The sequence below is a fragment of the Typopeltis vanoorti genome, chromosome 9, assembly GCF_054136105.1.
Source record: "Typopeltis vanoorti isolate ZY-2024b chromosome 9, IOZ_Tvanoo_1.0, whole genome shotgun sequence".
In the NCBI taxonomy this organism is placed as follows: Eukaryota; Metazoa; Arthropoda; class Arachnida; order Uropygi; family Thelyphonidae; genus Typopeltis; species Typopeltis vanoorti.
In genome coordinates this window covers 112,956,698-112,975,777 of record NC_143557.1, presented here as the reverse complement: position 1 = coordinate 112,975,777, position 19,080 = coordinate 112,956,698, and the positions used below count along the sequence as shown (strand labels likewise).

Sequence of the window (19,080 nt, the reverse complement as noted above, 5' to 3'; positions counted from 1 at the left end):
GAATGAAGTAGAGTTTCACATGCTTCTTTATAAAGGCGTTCCATGAGAAACTGACTTTTGTGAAGAACTCTTGTCTTTTTCCAATGAACTCTGTGTCTAGTGAAGATGGCATGTTCTGCAAGTCCAGACTTTTCAGGTTTAAAGTATTCAATATAAGATTGGTGTTCTTCTAGCCGAATGGAGGCAGATCTTCCCGTTTGTCCGAAATAACATAATCCACAAGAGCACGGAATCTGGTAGACACCTGGATGATTGAGATGTGGAAGCTTGTCCTTTGGAGAAGCGAGAAAGGTGGAGATTTTTCTAAAAGGTCGAAAGGCAACAAAAATATTCAGTGGTTTTAAAATTTTTGCTATACGTTCACTGATGCCTTGTATATAAGGGATGGTAATGCGCGTTATTTCCTCTGTGTTTGAAGAGGGAGACATATTAAATCTACTCAAAGTTCTTTTAATGAAGCAATTCTTATAGCCATTAGATAGAAAGGAAGAAGTTATATATCGTATTTCTTTCTGTAAAAGATCGTCTGTAGAACAAAAGGAGTGGGCCCGATTCTCCAAAGGACAAGCTTCCACATCTCAATCATCCAGGTGTCTACCAGATTCCGTGCTCTTGTGGATTATGTTATTTCGGACAAACGGGAAGATCTGCCTCCATTCGGCTAGAAGAACACCAATCTTATATTGAATACTTTAAACCTGAAAAGTCTGGACTTGCAGAACATGCCATCTTCACTAGACACAGAGTTCATTGGAAAAAGACAAGAGTTCTTCACAAAAGTCAGTTTCTCATGGAACGCCTTTATAAAGAAGCATGTGAAACTCTACTTCATTCTCTTAACTTAAACAGATCCGACGGCTTACGTCTGTCCCCTTTATGGGAGATAGTACTTTACAAATCAGCTAATCTTTCCTAACTTTTTATTGTATTAATTTTTTTTTTTTTTTTTTTTTTTTTTTTTAGGAAAGTTATTGACCTTTTTAGTTATCTTACACCAGCTACTTAGGTGGCGCTTTTTGGAATTGTCAGTTAATGTTTAATTTTTGTGCCTAATTGTACTGAAGATGCCTGTGACACACGGGCGAAAATTATACCATTAAATAATTTTTCTACGTGAGTTTTTCCGTTATATTTTTATGTATAGTTATGTCTACTCACGGTTTACCTCTTTTAAAACTTACTGAAATCATTTGATTTCGAAAGCTGCTCACAAACACGAGTTTCCTGGACTACAGTTTTGCCAATACATACTTCTTATCTGTATCTGTTTTTAGAAGTTCTACGTCGTTGATTAGCGTAACTGGTTTCTTATTAGAACGACATGGATTTCTACAAGAAACATATGTAATCCATAAACCAAAGGCCCGGTTATCAGGATTTTTCTAGCAAAAGAATTTAACGCTCAGTAAATTTAGTTTCCTGTGATATTTCTCGGATTCTGAATGCATCTGTCACGTGATCACTGTGTTGCTTAATTGGATTTCGGTTCGCATTGCTGTTCGAAGCACAAGATAGTCATTTGTTTAAAAATTGTTACGCGGGAAGGTAGGGTAAGAGAAATTTTAGCTGACTTCACGAATGCGTTGTACTTTCAACTTGTTCTTTCCGATATACGATAATATTACCATATTAATATTTATACATTATGTATATATTATTAATTCTTACATTATCGGTTTTGTCAAAGATTTTATAAATAACCCTTCGAAAAAGCGGTGAAAAAATAATGTATATACTGTATCTTTAATGCGAAGTAAATTATTGCTATCTGGAAATACTTTTATCTGATGTTTTTTTTTTTTTTTTTTTTTTCTTCCGCAGAAAAATGAAACGCTTGGGCATAAATAAAATTTCATGTTACTCATTCTGAGTAGGAATGTACAGTTTTTAATAATTGGATTTAAAAAAATCAATGCAAATACAATTAAAAAGACTTGGTTGTTATAATATTTGGTAAAAATATTTGATTTACATAGTATTATGAAAGATGTTGAAAAAATAAAACTGTTAAACAATTTTTTTTAAAAGGAAATAAGCTTACATAGAGCAAAAGAATTAGTTAATATTCTAAATACAAGATATAAAGAAAGAACAATACTATATTATTCATTGACTGGCAGAAGAATCGAATCTTTTCAAAAGATTTCAAAAGAAAAATTTTTCAAAAAAAAAAAATAAAAATAAGAGAAATCGAGAGAACTACACAGAAATAAATTTGCTTTCCACAACTATGTATACACAAGAAAACAAGGATAGACGGAAGAAATAAAAATAATCAAAGTAATTAAATATGATATATGGATTGTGTGGATAATTAGCACAGATTGAGAATTTGCATGCTGCTAGCACTAAGAAAGAGTCATATATGATACCAGTATATGGAAATTTTAATTTTAGTGAGGGCATGTATGGAAGTTGGGGATAAATACAGTCGAAAAAGAGTTGAGAGCTAGATTTTTCTCTCAGCAGTGGAGGTGGTGAGTGCAGGTAGTGTGAATGTAAGGAAAAGTAAAGTATGACAACTGATCTTGACATGTGTGGTCTCCATCAGCGAGTCCTTGGCTCCCTAGAGGTCATTGTTAATGATAATAGACAAGGCAACTTATTAAGTCTCACCTTATTTAACTTAGTGATGGATGAAATAGTAAAAATATACAAAATGAAAAAGGAATACAAATTACAAACAATGAGTTAAGATAACTGAATATGGTTAGAATATCCAGAAAATATCATAAGCAAACAGAATATATCAGTAAACATGCAGCAAGTTTTTGATTTAGGATATAATGTTGCTAGCAGAAAATGAATATTATCTATGTCTTGCTATCAGAGGTTGGTATTGTTGGCTAGGAGAGTGACACCATATTGATGAGTGTTAGTGAGCCTATGGGTAGTATTTTTTTTTTTTTTTCTTTGAGGGAATTGAAGTGATAGAGCAATGAGATGGTATAGTTCGCCCACCATTTGTAGGTCCCTGATTCGCGTCTTTCCAAGAATAGTCGATTCATGCTGAAGGGGAGAAAGAAATGAAGGACGCCCGAATTGGTTGCCAACACGCGAAATTACGTGCTTTATAGGTAAAATTTTCCAACTGTTATACAAGCAACATAGTTAACTACAATAATCATAAAAGAGAACTTAATTTTCCGATCGGTAATAATAAACAACTTGTCCCACAATACGGACTGATTACCCTATTATCGGAATGGGTTCTCCTTTTTCTGAGATGCGCAGAAGTGTAGAGGGATCTCTAATCGGTGGGCGAACTATAGTTTGATGGCTTGAATTTTCTTTTTTTTTTTTAGGACGAACTGAAGATAGGCTTGCTTCCATACTATGAGGTACATTCATAGGAAACTGACAAGATGATATAGCATGGGTGGTAATTCTGGCAAATTTTTGAGCAAGTTCTTTTTTTTTTTTTTTTTCTTGGAGGGGGGGGATGCCATCAGTGCCCAAAGACTTGTTTGTATCTAAGCTATTAGGGATTTTTTTTTTATGTTGTCATGGCAAAATATTAGAAGATGCATGCAGCAAATGGCTATTGGTATTTTGATTCTTTGCTACAAAGAGTGATGTTACAGTAGAGAAGTGGAGCCGTGGAAAGGCAGAACGTGCATCTTGGCAAGAGAAAGATTCATCTGCTTGAGCTAGAGGCAGGTTTTCTGCATTGTGGCATTTTAATATTCAAACTTATTTTTTTATTAGATATTTTGCTTGCTTTTGTGGCTGGAGGTTTTCATTTGACCACTTGAGATATACTGCATTTTTGTCTTGAACTTCTTCAAACAACCAAGGCTTGGACATATATATCTTATTTTAACTGTATTACAATACTGAACAAACTAAATTATAAAGAGATGTTTATTAACTGGCTTATATTTTGCTGGATTTCAAACCAGTATCTTCAGAATACATGTTACAGTTTACACATGACAATGAGTAAATTAAACAATTCAAACAATTCTTTTGTTTTCAAAAAAATTTGAAAACAAAAGTTCTAACGTCCTAATTTGGCACCCTCTAACATTCTACAAAAGAAGTATCCTGGCTATGTAGTAGTGGATCTTAAGATAAGTCTCCCAAATTTTTGGCAATTAATGCAGCCATACTTGTTCAGGTTATGAGAATACTTCATAGCCATTGCTGACTAAAAAATAATCTTTCTGACCTGTAACAACTTTTATATAGCACATGCTAGATGGATGTCAAATCTTGTGCTATATATGCTATATAGAAGTCGTATATATCTGCTATATAATCATCATCATCATCATCAAATTCCTGCCATGTACCTTCAAGGGGGTGTACAGGATATGACAGTACTACATGAAAAAATTACATCATTACTAACTTCCTATCTACGATTTTCCTCCAAATCAGTCTCTTACTTGTCAAGACTCCAACATTATCAGATCTTATATTTCTATCGTTTAAGGCACTTTGTACCGTATCAATCCACCTATATCTTGGTCTTCCTCTGGGTCGTTTTCCTACCAACCTGGCAGAGAACACTTGTTTTGCTAATCTTTCCTCTCCCATTCTATTTAAGTGACCATACCACCTGAGATTAGCTCTGCTAATGCATTCCTGGATGCGGACAATGTCAAGTTCTTTCCTAATATCCTCATTTTTAATATGATATTGCCATTGATGCCATCTGTTCACGCCTCTAATCTTTCTCAGGACTCTCATATCTGTAGTCTTTAGTCTTTGGTCAAGTGTTTTACTTCTGACCCAGCTCTCAGATCCATAAGTTAAAACTGTTTTGAACACTGTCTTGTATACAGCAAATTTAGTGTTCCGACTAATTTCTCTCTTATTCCATATGAATTTATTCAATTGACTTCCCACCATACCAGCTTTGCTGATTCTGTTTTCTATTTCTATATTTAATTTACCATCTTCAGTAAAAATTGTGCCTAAGTAGCTGAAATGTTTTAGTTGTTCCACAGGTTCTCCATTCATAACATAGTTGACATTTTCAATGATTCTCCCTATTTTCATTGTCTTTGTCTTTTTATTGCTGACCTTCATACCATATCTATTACAACAGCTATTCAATTTAGTCAGAGAATCTTGCAGACTTGTAGCGGATTTATTTAGAAGTATAACATCATTCGCATAACGCAAAGAGCTGACATTAACATCTCCAATTTTGATATCAGGTTTAATACCACTTTCCTTCATAATGTGATCCATATAGATAATGACTAACAGAGGGGATAATGTACATCCTTGTCTCACACCAGATTTAACATTAAACCATCTTCCTGTACTTCCTTCAATTCTAACTGCTGACTTACAACTTAAATAAAGACTAAGTATTGCTTGATATAATGCCCCATCGACATTATATGATGTTATATATTATATATTACATATAACTGCAGCGTATGGAATAGCTTCTCTCTTGGCACCTGTCATATGCCTTTTCCAGATCGACAAAACTTAAATACAGATCTTTGTTACATTCCCATGCTTTCTCGACTATTTGTCGTAAAGTGAAGATCTGATCCTGACAGCCTCTATTTGGCCTGTATCCAGCTTGTTCTTCACCAAGCTTTTCTTCCACAATTCTTCTCAACCGTTTCTCAAGTATGCTTGCATAGATCTTGCCAGGAACACTCAGTAGGGAAATACCTCTGTAATTCTCACATTCAGTTTTATTTCCCTTTTTATATATGGGTACTATGAGAGCTCTACTCCAATCATCGGGAATTCGTCTCTCTGTCCAGGCTTTCTGAACTATGCAGCAGCCACTGTAAGACTTTTATACCACCATACTTCAGCATTTCTGGTCGAATATCATCTACTCCTGCTGCCTTTCCACATTTCTAGCCTTTGATGGCTTTTTCTACTTCAAGTATGGATATGTATTCCTGACTGCATGCCTGGTCAGTGTTTTTTATCACTGTGCTGTCATCACTGCTTGTTTCATTTAGCAGATTTTCAAAGTAATTACTCCATACTTCAAGGATATCTTTTTCTCCTGTTTTCATTTCACCTTAATCATCTCTAACTCCTTTTACAGCAATCTTTCCTCCATTCCTAAGCTTCTTCAACAACCTCCAGAATATTTTGCCACCTTCATGATATTTATTTTCTATATTCTTGCCAAAGTCCTCCCATGACTTTTGTTTAGCTAGTTTTACACACTGTTTAGCTTTCTTACATTTGTCTCTGTATTTTGTAAGAGTAAAAGCTGACTTATTTGCCAGGAACTTTTGATATGCTTTCTTCTTTTCCTTCACTCCTATTTTTTTATCCTTGCAGAGAACCTCACCACATGCCTCTCTGGCAGAATCAATCGATGTTTTCTTCAGAGTTTTCCACTGAATCTCCAAGGTTTGATTCCTGTTCTCAAACTCTTTCATTTTCTTTTCAATAATCTTTCTGTATTTTAGTCTACAGTTCACATCTGAGAGCTGCTCAACTTTTATTCGCTTTAAAACTTTCTTACATGTTATTCTTTTTAATATGAAATTCAATTTTATCCTGCTCAAGACTGAATAGTGATCTCTTCCAATTTCAAATCCTCTGTACACTCTGGTGTCCTGCACCAGGGAGAAAACATCACTATCAACAATAACATAGTCAATGAGTCTTTTCTTATTCCTAGCCCCTTCTCTCCATGTGAATTTGTGCACATTTTTATGTTGGAACATGGTGTTAGTAATAACCAGTCCATGTCCTGAGCAGAAATCCAACAGATATTTGCCATTATTATTAGCTTTGTTCTTTTCTCCAAATTTTCCCAAAATATTTTTGTATGTCTCACAATCATTTCCTACTCTGCTATTTAGATTCCCAACAAGGACCAACTTTTCCTTTTTCATTGTGTCAGTTGTTTTTCTAGAGCGTCAAAAAATTCCTCCACTTCTACCTTAGTAGAACCTTCTGTGGGACCATAGGCACAAATAAGTCTCATTGTCCAGTTCCCCATTCTCATATTTGCCCACATTACTCTACTTGAGACTGACTGCCATTCAAGAAGATTAGCCTCGTATTTTGTGTTGAATACTATGGCTACTCCTTCTTTTCCATGATTGTCATTTCCTGAATATAACATTTTGTATTTATTGCTCAGAAAGATCTCACCAGTTTTGGTCTTTTTTGTTTCAGTCACCCCTGTAATGTCGATTTGGTAGTTATTTAATTCCTCAGCTAGCTCCATTTCTTTGCTATTCAGGCTTCTTACGTTGATAGTACCGATCTTTAACTCTGGTGATGTTTAATTGGGGTTTGTTTTCAGATTTGTTCCAGTAGCTGACTTTTCGCTGTTCACCCTGGTTCCCTGGCGAAAACAACGGGGGCCTTGTTTAACCGGGCGACGCCCCAGCCGGCATGAAATTTTGTCATGTTGTAGCATCATTTTTTACTTTGGTTTAACCAATAAGATTACAATTTGGTCGGCTAAATCCCAAATTGCCAGTGCTATATAATGACTTCTATATAGCACACACAGCTCTTGGTCTTATCACAGAAACAGTGTGAGATTACAGAAGAATATGAAAGAGCTTACCAGAGTTTCTGCATATCTTGTATTCTTTGACTCCTCTGTCATGTTTCTGAAATGTGTTGATCAACACACGCTGGGAAGATTTTTAATATGGTAAAATAGGGAAAGAATGAAACACTTCCTTTTACAAATTCCAGGGATGACCTGGAATTTATAAAATGAAGTAGTTAGTGAGAGGATACGAAGTATGATTTTTGCATAGAAAGTGGTAGCAGCATGGAATGTATTGCCTGAGATGGTGGTGAATATTATTATTATTATTTGACACCTCCGGGGAGTTCAAAGACTCATCAAGGGAGGGCACCTGCTCTACAACTTTGTCTCTACCCGTCAATCCACCAACTGACTATAACTACAAAATTTTCACATTTGACATCTGCAGACGCCATATGGTCACTGCCGTACCTCACATGGTTTTGGCAATGATGTCTTCTGCTAGAATAAGTGGTAGGGTCACAGTTTCCCTTTCCACACAAAGTTTGTAGGAAAATCACGAACATTCATGCCCATGGTGGGATTCAAACTCACGGCCTTTTGGCTGGAGAGAGCGGACATGCTAACCACTCGGCCAACCAGGCCAGCAATAAAGATTCCTCTCGTCACGACATGAATTGAACTTAGGCCTTTTCCAGTTGAACGGTGCAAGATACCATCGTTCTTCCAGTTGCGCTACAAAGGCGCAACTGGAAATGCAGAGGCAAATGAGTTGGAGTGGTACAATACACAGAGTTGTCTAATGTGGACCTCTGTAATGACTTCACTAACAATTGGTTAATTTTGGATTTCGAAGCAACTAATGCTGTGAAGTTGACATATTATGTCTAAAAATATGTGTTCTTCTGGGCAGTTCGCCTGTTTTACAAGATTGAAAGCCATTTTGAAGGATTGAATGCCATCTCCATGTGACAGGTAAAGGCGTGGAAGAGCACCTGCAGTGGGGCATGCACACAGCGATTTTGAATAACCAGAATCCTATATATAATATATATGCTTATTAATTAAAAGAATGCACGTATTAACCACAGTGAAAATTATTTAATTGTAAATATTTCATCCTAAGTATCTTAGGACATCATCAGTATAGAGTTTAAAACAATAATAGGAATAGCATACAGTTAGAATCTCATTAAATGTGCGTAACGTGTTACAGAAATTTAAAAAAATAAAATAAATAAATAAAATAAAAAAAAAAATAATTATTTAACACAATTTTGTATGACAATTTCCCATACTTTAGGAATAGTAAGAACGTCATTGCGGTTTAAGTTCGGTCTGTGTAGTAGGGCTTCAGAACTTTCTTTGTATAAACATTTATGTTTATATAAAGATCTATGTAAAAGTTTAGACTTTTCCCAATGGATCCTATGGTTTGGATTTTCAATTCCGTGTTGAGAGAGGCCAATGTTCATGTTCCGAGATGAGTTTCTGAACAGACCTACCTGTCTGTCCAAAGTAAGACAATTTGCATGAGCATGGAATCTCATAAACGTCAGGTAACATCAAAGGTGAGAGTTTGTCCTTAGGAGAAGGTAACAAGTTGTAAATTTGGTTGATAGGTTTGTAAGTAGTGGCAAAATTGTATTTCTTCATAATTTTAGAATGATGTTCAGAGATGCCTTTGACATAAGGTATGGGAATCCAATGGACTTCTTCCTGTCTGGTTTGATGTGTAGAGAAGTGACTGATGATTTTTTGAGTTGTTTTAGGATTATATCCATTTAGGATGGCTGTATTTTTGATTACTTCTAATTCCTGGTTTAAAGATTCTTCAGAATTTGTGTGCTCTGGAAACTAGTGATATAATAATGCCAGATTTCTGAGATGGATGATGAGCAGAAGAATTGTGAATGTGGCGAGCTGAGAATGTAGGCTTGCGAAAGACAGATGTGGCGATGGAACCGTCTTCTTTTCTTTGGATGTGTAAATCCAAAAAGGAGATACCTTGTGAAGATTCGCTTTCTAACGTAAAGTTGATGCGATGATGAAGAAGGTTAATTTTATCTAGAAACAGTTGTAATTCATGTTCGGGATGATTCCAGACTGCAAATACGTCGTCGACATATCTTAACCAAAATTTTGGTTTTGGTTCAAAAGTGAATATTTTTCCCTCAAGATGTTCTAGAAACAAGTTGGCTAGGTTTGGTGATAAAGGAGATCCCATTGCTGTTCCTTCTTGTTTGTAAATTTTACCTTTCCAGGTGAAGTAACCTGATGCAATAACAAACTTGAACAATTCAACTATATCAGATGGAAATTTTTATCTAGTCACCAACTGGAGGAACTTTTCTAAGCCTTTCTTGGACTGGTTCCCGAGTTAGTCGCTCTCTGGCGTGAACAACCAGATTTTTTAAAGTGGCTCCATAGGCACAAATGGAAAAATTATGATGATATGCCCTTTGATGGGAAAAGGCTCAAGTTCGATTCTTGTCGTGACAAGAGGAATCTTTCATCATTATCGATGCTTTCCGTGCCTACTGCGGCTACAATGCTGGTTTTCCATCTACCCTTGTCCCTCGCAGCTGTTCTTGCTTCTACCCAGCTCGCCCATCCTGCCTCATCCATTTTGGATTCCATCAATCTTCTCCAAGTTAATTTTGGGCATCCTCTAGAGTGTCTCCCTTCTGGTGTCCAACTCAGTGCTACTTGGGGAATTCTGTTTATCCTCATGCATAGAACATGACCAGTCCGATTCCATCTTCTTAGGCAGTTTACTTTAAAAGTTCCTCGTTAGTGATTGTATTTGGCTAGAAAAGTTTTAAAATTCTTCTTAAATAATTGGTTTGAAAATATCCAATTTATTACTTTGTGCCTTGGTAAGTTTTAGAGCAGTATGGTGGTACTGCTCGCACAATAGATTTGTAGATATTAAGTTTCACTTTAATTGTAATATTTGATGCTTTCCATAATTTATTTAACGACTTGAAGCAGTTTTGTGCTTTAGCAATTCTTTGTGATACTTTTTCACTGGTACCGCCTTGTTTATTATTAACCTAAGGTATGTAAAAGTATCAACATCTTCAATTGTTTAATTTTTTAACTTAATTTCTTTATTTGATTTTTCATTTATTCGCATGACCTTGGTTTTCTTATTTATATAAAGATCCACAGTTTCTGTGCAACAAGCAGAGTCATCAGTTTTTAGCCATAAGTCATTTATCTTGGAGGACAGGAGCACTATGTCATCAGCAAAATCAAGGTCTTCCAGTGTGGATGTAAAGTCCCAACGTATTCCTCTCTTTTGATGATTGAGTTTTTCATAATCCAATCAATTAAGATTATAAATAATAGACCAGATAGAACACATCCTTGCCTAACTCCAGTTTCTATGATAAAGAAGTCTGTAAGTTTTTTGCATATTTCCTTACAAGACTTGCTGCAATTATACATATTCTTGATAATGTTGAGAAAGTTTTAAGGTATTCCGTATTCTAATATTTTCCAAAGTTTCTCTCTATCTACTGAGTCGAACGCTTTACTGAAATCAATGAAGTTTAGATAGAGTGGAGCTTGAAATTCTAGATATTATTCGATTATATTTTTAAGAGTGAGTATTTGTCAACCAGTCTAGAAACCTGCCTGTTCTTCTCTTAATAAGTTTTCAATTTCCTTTTTTAATCTGTTTATTAAAATTTTTGTAAAAACTTTTGCAGGAATTGAAAGAAGCAGACTTATTCCCCTCCAATTTTCGCACTTTTTCAGATCTCCTTTTTTGGAATTTTTATAATTACTGTTTCTTTCCATTGTTGAGGAATTTTTTCTGTCTTCCATATTTCATTATATAACCTTTGTAATTTGGTAGTGGTTGTGTTAAAATCAACTTTTAACATTTCTGCATTGATATTGTCATTTCCACATGCTTTGTTAGATTTTAGTGCCCTCATAGCATCTTGGACTTTGCTCAGCAAAATCTTGTCTTTAGAAATGTTCAAAGTGGGTATTACACTAGTTGTAATATTTTGCACCTGTTGAGACCCTGTTACATTCAAGGTTTCATCAAAATATTTCCTCTATCTGCTTCAATTTTGCAGTCAATCGTCAATAACTTTCTTTGTTTGTCGCTAATGGAGGAAAGAGTTGCTTTTTTTTGTTATCGTTGATCTATTTTATAATCTGATAAAGTTGTCTAATTTGTCCATTTTCTGCAGCATGTTTCGCTTTTGCTAATTCATCAATATATTTTCTTTTCAGCTTTCTTTACGCTTTTATTTAGTTCATTACAATGATTGCTAATCATTATGAATTTGCATTATTCATTAATAATTTTATCTTTTTTCTTCGTTTACCAATTACATCTTCAGCAACTTCATTGTAGGTGTTCCTGAAAATTTTCAATATTTTTCTACTTATACTACTATCTACTAAATAGAGGAAAATCAAGATTTACATCTTGATTTTCCTCTATTTCTAATATATTGAATTTGTTCTTTTTCTCCAAAGCAAACTTTTCTCTTGTTTCTTTAATTTTTCAGTATCAAATGCAGTTCTTGAACTTCTTTTCTTTCTTCATATGCTTCGAAGTTTTAATTTCAACTTCATCACTAACAAGAAATGGTTGGAACCAATGTCTGTACCACGTTTGACTCTCACATCAAGTCTGGATCTCACAAATTTACTATTTGTAGCAGCATGATCAATTTGGTTTCTTGTATTGCCATCTGGCGAGGTCCAAGTCAGTTTATGTATTTCTTTGTGCTTACATTTACTTCCTCCTATGACAAAGTTGTTCATTTTACAAAAGGATACAAACTTCATGCCATTTTCATTTCAATCTCTCCCACAAGCCTCAAAACCTAAGGAGTTTTCTTCTACACATGACCTCATACCCACTGTTGCATTAAGATCACCACTGATTATTATCATATTGTGTTTTGGAATAGAATTTATTATCTTTTGGAGTTGTTATAAAAGCATTCTTTTATTCCTTCATCTGCATAAACCTTCAACAGAAAGCTTGATAAATTTAGAATAAACTTGACTTTTATAATTCTCTCATTTACTGGTTCCCATTCCATCAGGCTTTTGGTTACTTTTGGGTTCAATATTAACGTAACTCCTTTTTCATGCTTCTCCTCTGATCTTAAGTGCAATATTATTTTGTCTCTAGTTATAAGTCTACCAAAACCAGTCCATCTGAGTTCGCTGATACCAAAGATGTCTAACTTGTAATTGTCTATTTCATTCGTTACCTGTCTAGTTTTTCCTACCTGGTACAGTGTTCTGACATTCCATGATCCAGTCTTTAAAATTTTTTGTGGTTTCATAAGTGATTCTTTCAACACCAAGGGTTCCGAAAGGCTTTTCCCTTAGTGTGTCATATATATATATATATATGTTATTCACATCAGACTAGGCTAGATAACTGTCTTCTGGGGGTCTTGCAAGTCACATCTGTCATCAGGAGCATTTGTTCATCCAGATTTGCAGTTTCCATAATCAAATAATTTTTTACAGGGAGGGGTGATTAGTCGTTCACTCAACTGCCAAAGGGGACCTGGCTATACCCCTAAGGGTCTAGGTCTCCATTTATCAGGATATTATACTCCCACCCCAACGCAGGGAGAGAGGAATCTTTATGGTTTTTTTTTTTTTTTTCCCCTCAATTGAAGATGAGTTGGCCAATCTTATACAGAGATACTAGGGATTTTTCTCCTAGAAACTTGGGTTTTTCATCCCACATACAAAGAAATCGGCCTTGAGAAAATGTGCAATTTACAGACAAAAAATACTAGTGGTGGTGGTGGGAAGTAGATGGCGTTGGTGTAGATGATGGTAGTTGCAATTTCCTGTAGTTGGTGGATTAAGTGGTGGAAATGGAAAGCTGTAAAGTAGGTGCCCTCCGTTGATGAGTCTTTGGATGTCTTGGAAGTGTCACATAATAATAATAATAAACCCAAGGAAGTTCCTTGTAATAAAGATGAAACCAGTTGTGGTTTTGTTAAAAATAAAAAGAATGCAGCATGTTTGTGTTAGTCTTTTCCATCTTCAGCTGTATGTACATATTTTCCACATTCATATGTTGGCTACTTTCTAATATATGTAATTTGGTGTTTGTATATATACACTGTTACTGCTATTAATATTGATCGTAACAGTAAAAGGATTAGTCCTTTTATTCTATTCAGCCATTTGTGCAGTCAGATCTAAAGTATTTAGAGAACCTATCAAAAGATCTCATATTTAGAAAATAATTTGCAGCTCCCTCCCAAACTAATATATGCAGTTATTTATTTTATAGTAGTAAGGCTATTTTGAGTGTAAATACTCTATAAACACTGTACTTACATTTGAAGGCAGAAACATCATTAATAATTTGATGTTTTTTATGAGCTGCTATGTTATTATCATCAATATCTTCTTATTCAGCCGCTTAACACATCATTTAGGCGTAATCTGTCATCACTAGATTTCTTCATCTGCCTCTGTCCCAAGTTACATCTGGTGTAAAGTGTTTATCCAGCTGTCTTTAGTCTTTTGTTACCATATCAATCCATGTTTTGGTATTTTCTTGTCAGTTTTATTTGTAAGTACCAGTTTGATTAACTGGTCATCTGCTCTTCGAACATGGCCAAACAACTCGGTTCTCTGGCTTATAAATGATAAAATGTCCCTCATTATGTTTTTGTTCATACAGTGTAATATTTTGATTGTAAGATGGTCTAAAAATCTTTCTCAGTAATTTTCTTTCAAATGTGTTATGTTTTCTATTATCTTCCTTGATGAAATTGGATGCAGTCTAATTTTATCAAGGCAAATAAACCTTGATTAACATCCTGATGAGTCTCCAAGGATAATGGTGTCATCAGTATAAGCCAAAAGATGTTGTTCTCATTCATTTCTATCCTCCTTTGTTCATTTTGGTTTCTAGTGACCTTTTCAAATGCTGGGTTGGACGGGGGGGGGGGGAAGAACAGCTGTGATGATTTTCCTCCTGATGTTGTGAAGATTTTTGAATTTGTTATAAATCAGGATTTTTCAGCTGAAAAAAAAAACAAGATCTATAAACTGATTGAAGGTACAGCAATGGGTAGCTCTGTCTTCACCTTTGGCAAACTATTTTTTGAACCCATCTGGAAGATATCTTGTTCTCACTCATTTATTACCCATTTATGCCATTAACAAAACCAAACAATTATCTTTTTGGTTTTGTTAATAGCATTTTTTGCTGTTTGGCCTCATTCTATAAATCAACTTATCGCCTTTCTACATCCAGTCAATAACCTTCACCCATGTATTAAATTCACCATGGAAGAAGAAAATGTTGGTAGTTTTTACCATTCTTAGACATTACATGCACCGTTTCTAGCAGTATTTATTGGAAACCGCCCTCTACTGGAAGATACTTTCATCAAAAGTCTGCTCATCAAGCTTCCCAAACAATTGGTGTTGTCAAGTCATTAATTAATAGAACACCTTATGTGTGCTCCTCTCCCTCAAGCTTCCAACAGTAACTTCTCACTATCAAAACTTTAATGGAATTAAATGGTTACAACCCCATCAAATTCCACAGATAATTGATTCCTATGTCCCAGTACCTAAGGATTCTTTGACAGACTGCAGGGTTAAAATCCCTCGTATTCCTGGTATCTCTGAACCAACTGATAGAATTTTGAAGTTTCTCCTTAATCCCAAATATTTTCCTATCAGTAAAATTTTTTATCTGTTACCATCTACAAAAGACAAACTGTTACCTCTATCATTAGCTGAAGTTTACCAGATCTGCTGTGAATGTCATTTGACATACTTTGGGCAGACAGGCTGTTCTGTTGAAAAAAAAAGAATTAATGAACCTCATCGTCCTGTCTTGTCTTAAGCTTTTTACAAACCATTAAGGTTCTTTAGGTATGGACTTCCCAACCGTGACCATCTTGAGGATAAGGTTGTTGGTCCTATGTCTGTCAGTGTGTTTTCACGAAGCTGGTTTGCCTGTGAGAGATGAAAAACCAGAGTTTCCAGGTGAACCACCACCACCTCCGTATGAGGCCGGCTAACTTACCTTTAGTCGAAAGAGACCACATAAAAGTTCCTCGCATCACTGACTGGAATCGAACCCAGGTCTTTCCAACCAAAGGGTTTTGTCTATACTGACTGAAGCACAAAGGCTCAATAAACATCAACAGTACATGGAATAATGTGAAACCTCAAAAATCTGGTCTGGGACAGCATAGTATTGACACTAAACATTATTATTATAATACTTGAGCAGTATTTAAGTAAATGTAAGCAGTTAGGGTGGAAACAGGTGAGTTTATGTGAGGGCACTCATGAAGCGAGTAAGCGTGAGAATAACCAAGTGTGGAATCTAGTATCTTAATTAATTCATCTGTTTTGAGAGATGAAAAACCCAAGTTTTTCAAATATTGAATAGGGTAGTCAATTCAGGAATAATAAAGATGGGTGGGGGCCTAAAGGGATGCTGCAGTTTCTATATACTAATGCCAGAAGTATCAGGAACAAGAGGAGAAGTTTTTGGCACTGGTTAGTGTAACATCAAAAGTTATAGGCATTAGTGAGACTTGGATAACAGCAGATGTAATTACACAGGGATAGAATGTGAAGGGTTTAGCATTTTCAGTTGGTTAGTTAGTTATTGATTTTTATGGCACAAAGACATCAAAGGTCATACTGTGCCAGGACACAAGTTACAGCAGTGCATATCGTAAGCATTTTCAGAGAAGATAGAATGGCAAGGGGTACTACTGATGATAGCAGATGAATTGCAGTCAAAAAGAAGAGGACATAGGCGGGAGGATGGCTGAAATCCCCCATTATTATGGGGGATTTCAACTATGGAGATATTGACTGGAAGGAAGAAAGATCACATTGCAGGAGGGAAATGGGATTTATACACCTACTGAGAGATAATTACTTCAGGGCAGCATGTAATGGAAGAGACTAGGTGTGAGAGAGAGTATTTGACCTCATAATAGGATCAGAAGAGCTATCCATAACCAAGGTGGCCATGTTGCCTCAGATTGGCAAAAGCGACCATGCAGCCTTGACTTGGGAGATTGCAAAACATGAAGGGGTATATGTGAAACTACATATACCCCTTCTATACACATATACCCCTTCTATCAAGAAGGGGTATATGTGAAACTACAAGTCAGGTGATTATAACAAGCTTAAGAGGAAACTTAAATCTGTGCCATGTCATAAAACACTGCACGGGAAGGATGTTAGTAGTGCATGAGAGATAGTTAAGAATCATCTAGAGAAAGTCAATACTAAATTGCATAAGTAAAGTAAGGAGGGTTAATTAGATGGATGAGTAATATCTTTAATCATTAGCAGCAAAAGAAAATGTGGAGGGTATATAAGGAGAAAGGCAACCAGCAAACTTATGAACAGTACAAGGGTCTGGCAAGAAAGGTGAACAACATGGCAAGGAAGGCAAAATCCGATTACAAGAAGCATCTAGCCAATCAGGCCAAAGGTGATCACTTTGTAAGAGTATATCATCCAAGTGAGTTTCTGCTGTAACATGTGTGACACACTAATGTGTGGGAGCATAGGTAGATGAATTGGATGAATTGGAATTCTTAGGATATTATAGAATCTCAATGTAAATACAACTATGGGATTAGAAGGAATATCAGACCACTTTTTACAGGAATGCACAAGGGAACTGACAATGGCTCTGACTTTTAATTTTTTTTTTTTTTTTTTTTTAATTTCTTTAAGTCTCTACTCTGGTAGAGTTTTATGAGAGTGGAAAGAGGGCAAAATCATTCCTTTGTCATAAAGTAGGTCTTAAGACTGCAGTAACAAATTATAGACTAATTAGTACCTTAGCTATGGTGATAAAAGTATTGAAATAATCGATAAAAAAAGAAAATTCAAGAGGGTAGATAAAAATATGAAACTGCATAAGGAATAACATGGCTTTGTGAAGGGTCGGTCATTCCTTAGTAATTTACTAACTTTTTATAATAGAGTAACAGCTGTTTAGGATAAATGAAATAGTTACACATTGATACTGCCTGATTTTGCAAAGGCATTTGACAGAATACCACATGGAATTCTTTTATGCACATTAGAACAAATGGAGATGGACATGACACTGGTTAAGTGTCATAGCCATCTCCTGGACAGATATCAAAAAGTGTGGTATATGGAGGGGAAGAATCAATGCAAAAACAGGTGACTAGCGATGTGCTGCAAGGTTCAGTACTGGCACGATTGCTGTTTAATTTGTGCATAAATGACATAAGAAGTAACTTGAATGGAAATAATCAGTACTTTGCTGATGACGTGAAATTAGGTAGAGTAATAGTTAATCAAGGTGATGTGGAGAGCTTGCAAGACTATTTAAATAAGCTGTCAGTATGGACAAAAGATAAATAATGGGCATAAGTTTAATTTGTGGAGAAATGTCATGTTATGCATTTTGGGATAAATAGATTAGAAGCTGTGCACCACATTAATGGAACTGTACTCCAGGAAATAGATGAAGCTAGAGTTGTGGAGTGGTGGTAAATAGAGAGTTAAAGTTTAGAGGAAGTATTGTTAAGGTAGCCCATAAGATTATTTGGCTGTTGAAGAACTAACAAATTGAGATAAGGAAATTATTCCTCATAGCCTCAAGGCTTTGTGATGTCCATATCTGGATTACTTTACTCAGATCTGGTCTCCTGGGTTTCTTGGGGATGAGGAAGTGGTAGAGAGGATTTAAAGAGGAGCAACCAAAATAGATTTGAGGGTATGTGGACTCCATAAGTTGGTTGATAGGTGAAAAGAGTATAATAGAAGCATTTAAGTACTTATAGCGCTTAAAGAAAATGTTTTAGCATTTAGCTAGGGGGGGGGTAGAACAAGAGGTCATCCCTGGAATGGGTAAAAGTGCAGTTAGTAGGGGCATGAGGACTAGATTTTTCACTTGGAGAGTGGGGAATGGGCTGCCACAGTCTGCTAGTGCTCTGTCTATTAATGACGGAGCACTAAATTAAGAAGTATGATAGATTGTGTGTATAATTTGGGTCTTCCATGATGAGTCTTTGGACACCATGGAGGTGCCCATACAATAATACTACTGTTAATAATTATTCTTATTATCCTAAGACCTCATGGAGTCACAGACTACTATGAGGTCTATTTTGTCATACATCTCATCACACCATGCCTTAAACACATTCCAATTTCACTGTAGACATCATCCAGTGCATCCCAATCATTCACAACTCTTCATGCAAAAAATTGCTCTCACCCTCCTTATACAGTTTCCAGGGATGACTTCATGTTCTTCCCTGATTTCTTACCATTTTATGAAAAACCTCTTTAGCATTAATCCTGTTACGACCTATTACCAACTTGTACATCTCATCATATCACCTCCTATCCACTAGACCTTGCGAATTGCATCTTCTCACCCGCTGTTAATACTCAACATTCCAGAGTTCAGAAATGATTTTGGTCAATTGCCTCTGGGGCCCCTCTCCAACATATCTTCATTCTTTTGAAAACCAAGTGATCAAATTAATGCATAGTAGTCCATATGTGGTCTAATCAAAGCCTTATTCAATGGAACCAGAATCTCCTTAATTCTACAAATCATGTTGTCT

General features: G+C 35.6%; 1 protein-coding gene across 3 annotated transcripts in view; it reads left to right on the top strand.

The window, feature by feature from the left end:
• Nucleotides 1-1,016: 1,016 nt before the first annotated feature.
• Nucleotides 1,017-19,080, top strand: part of CIAPIN1 (cytokine induced apoptosis inhibitor 1) — a 139,539-nt gene continuing 121,475 nt past the window's right edge. The window contains exon 1 of one of the 3 annotated variants that reach the window (XM_090398154.1): nt 1,017-1,113. The gene's annotated coding sequence lies outside the window, so the exon portion shown is untranslated. Of the gene's footprint in view, nt 1,114-1,329; nt 1,551-19,080 lie in introns of those variants that run through there. The other 2 variants (XM_090398156.1, XM_090398155.1) reach the window with 2 other exon arrangements.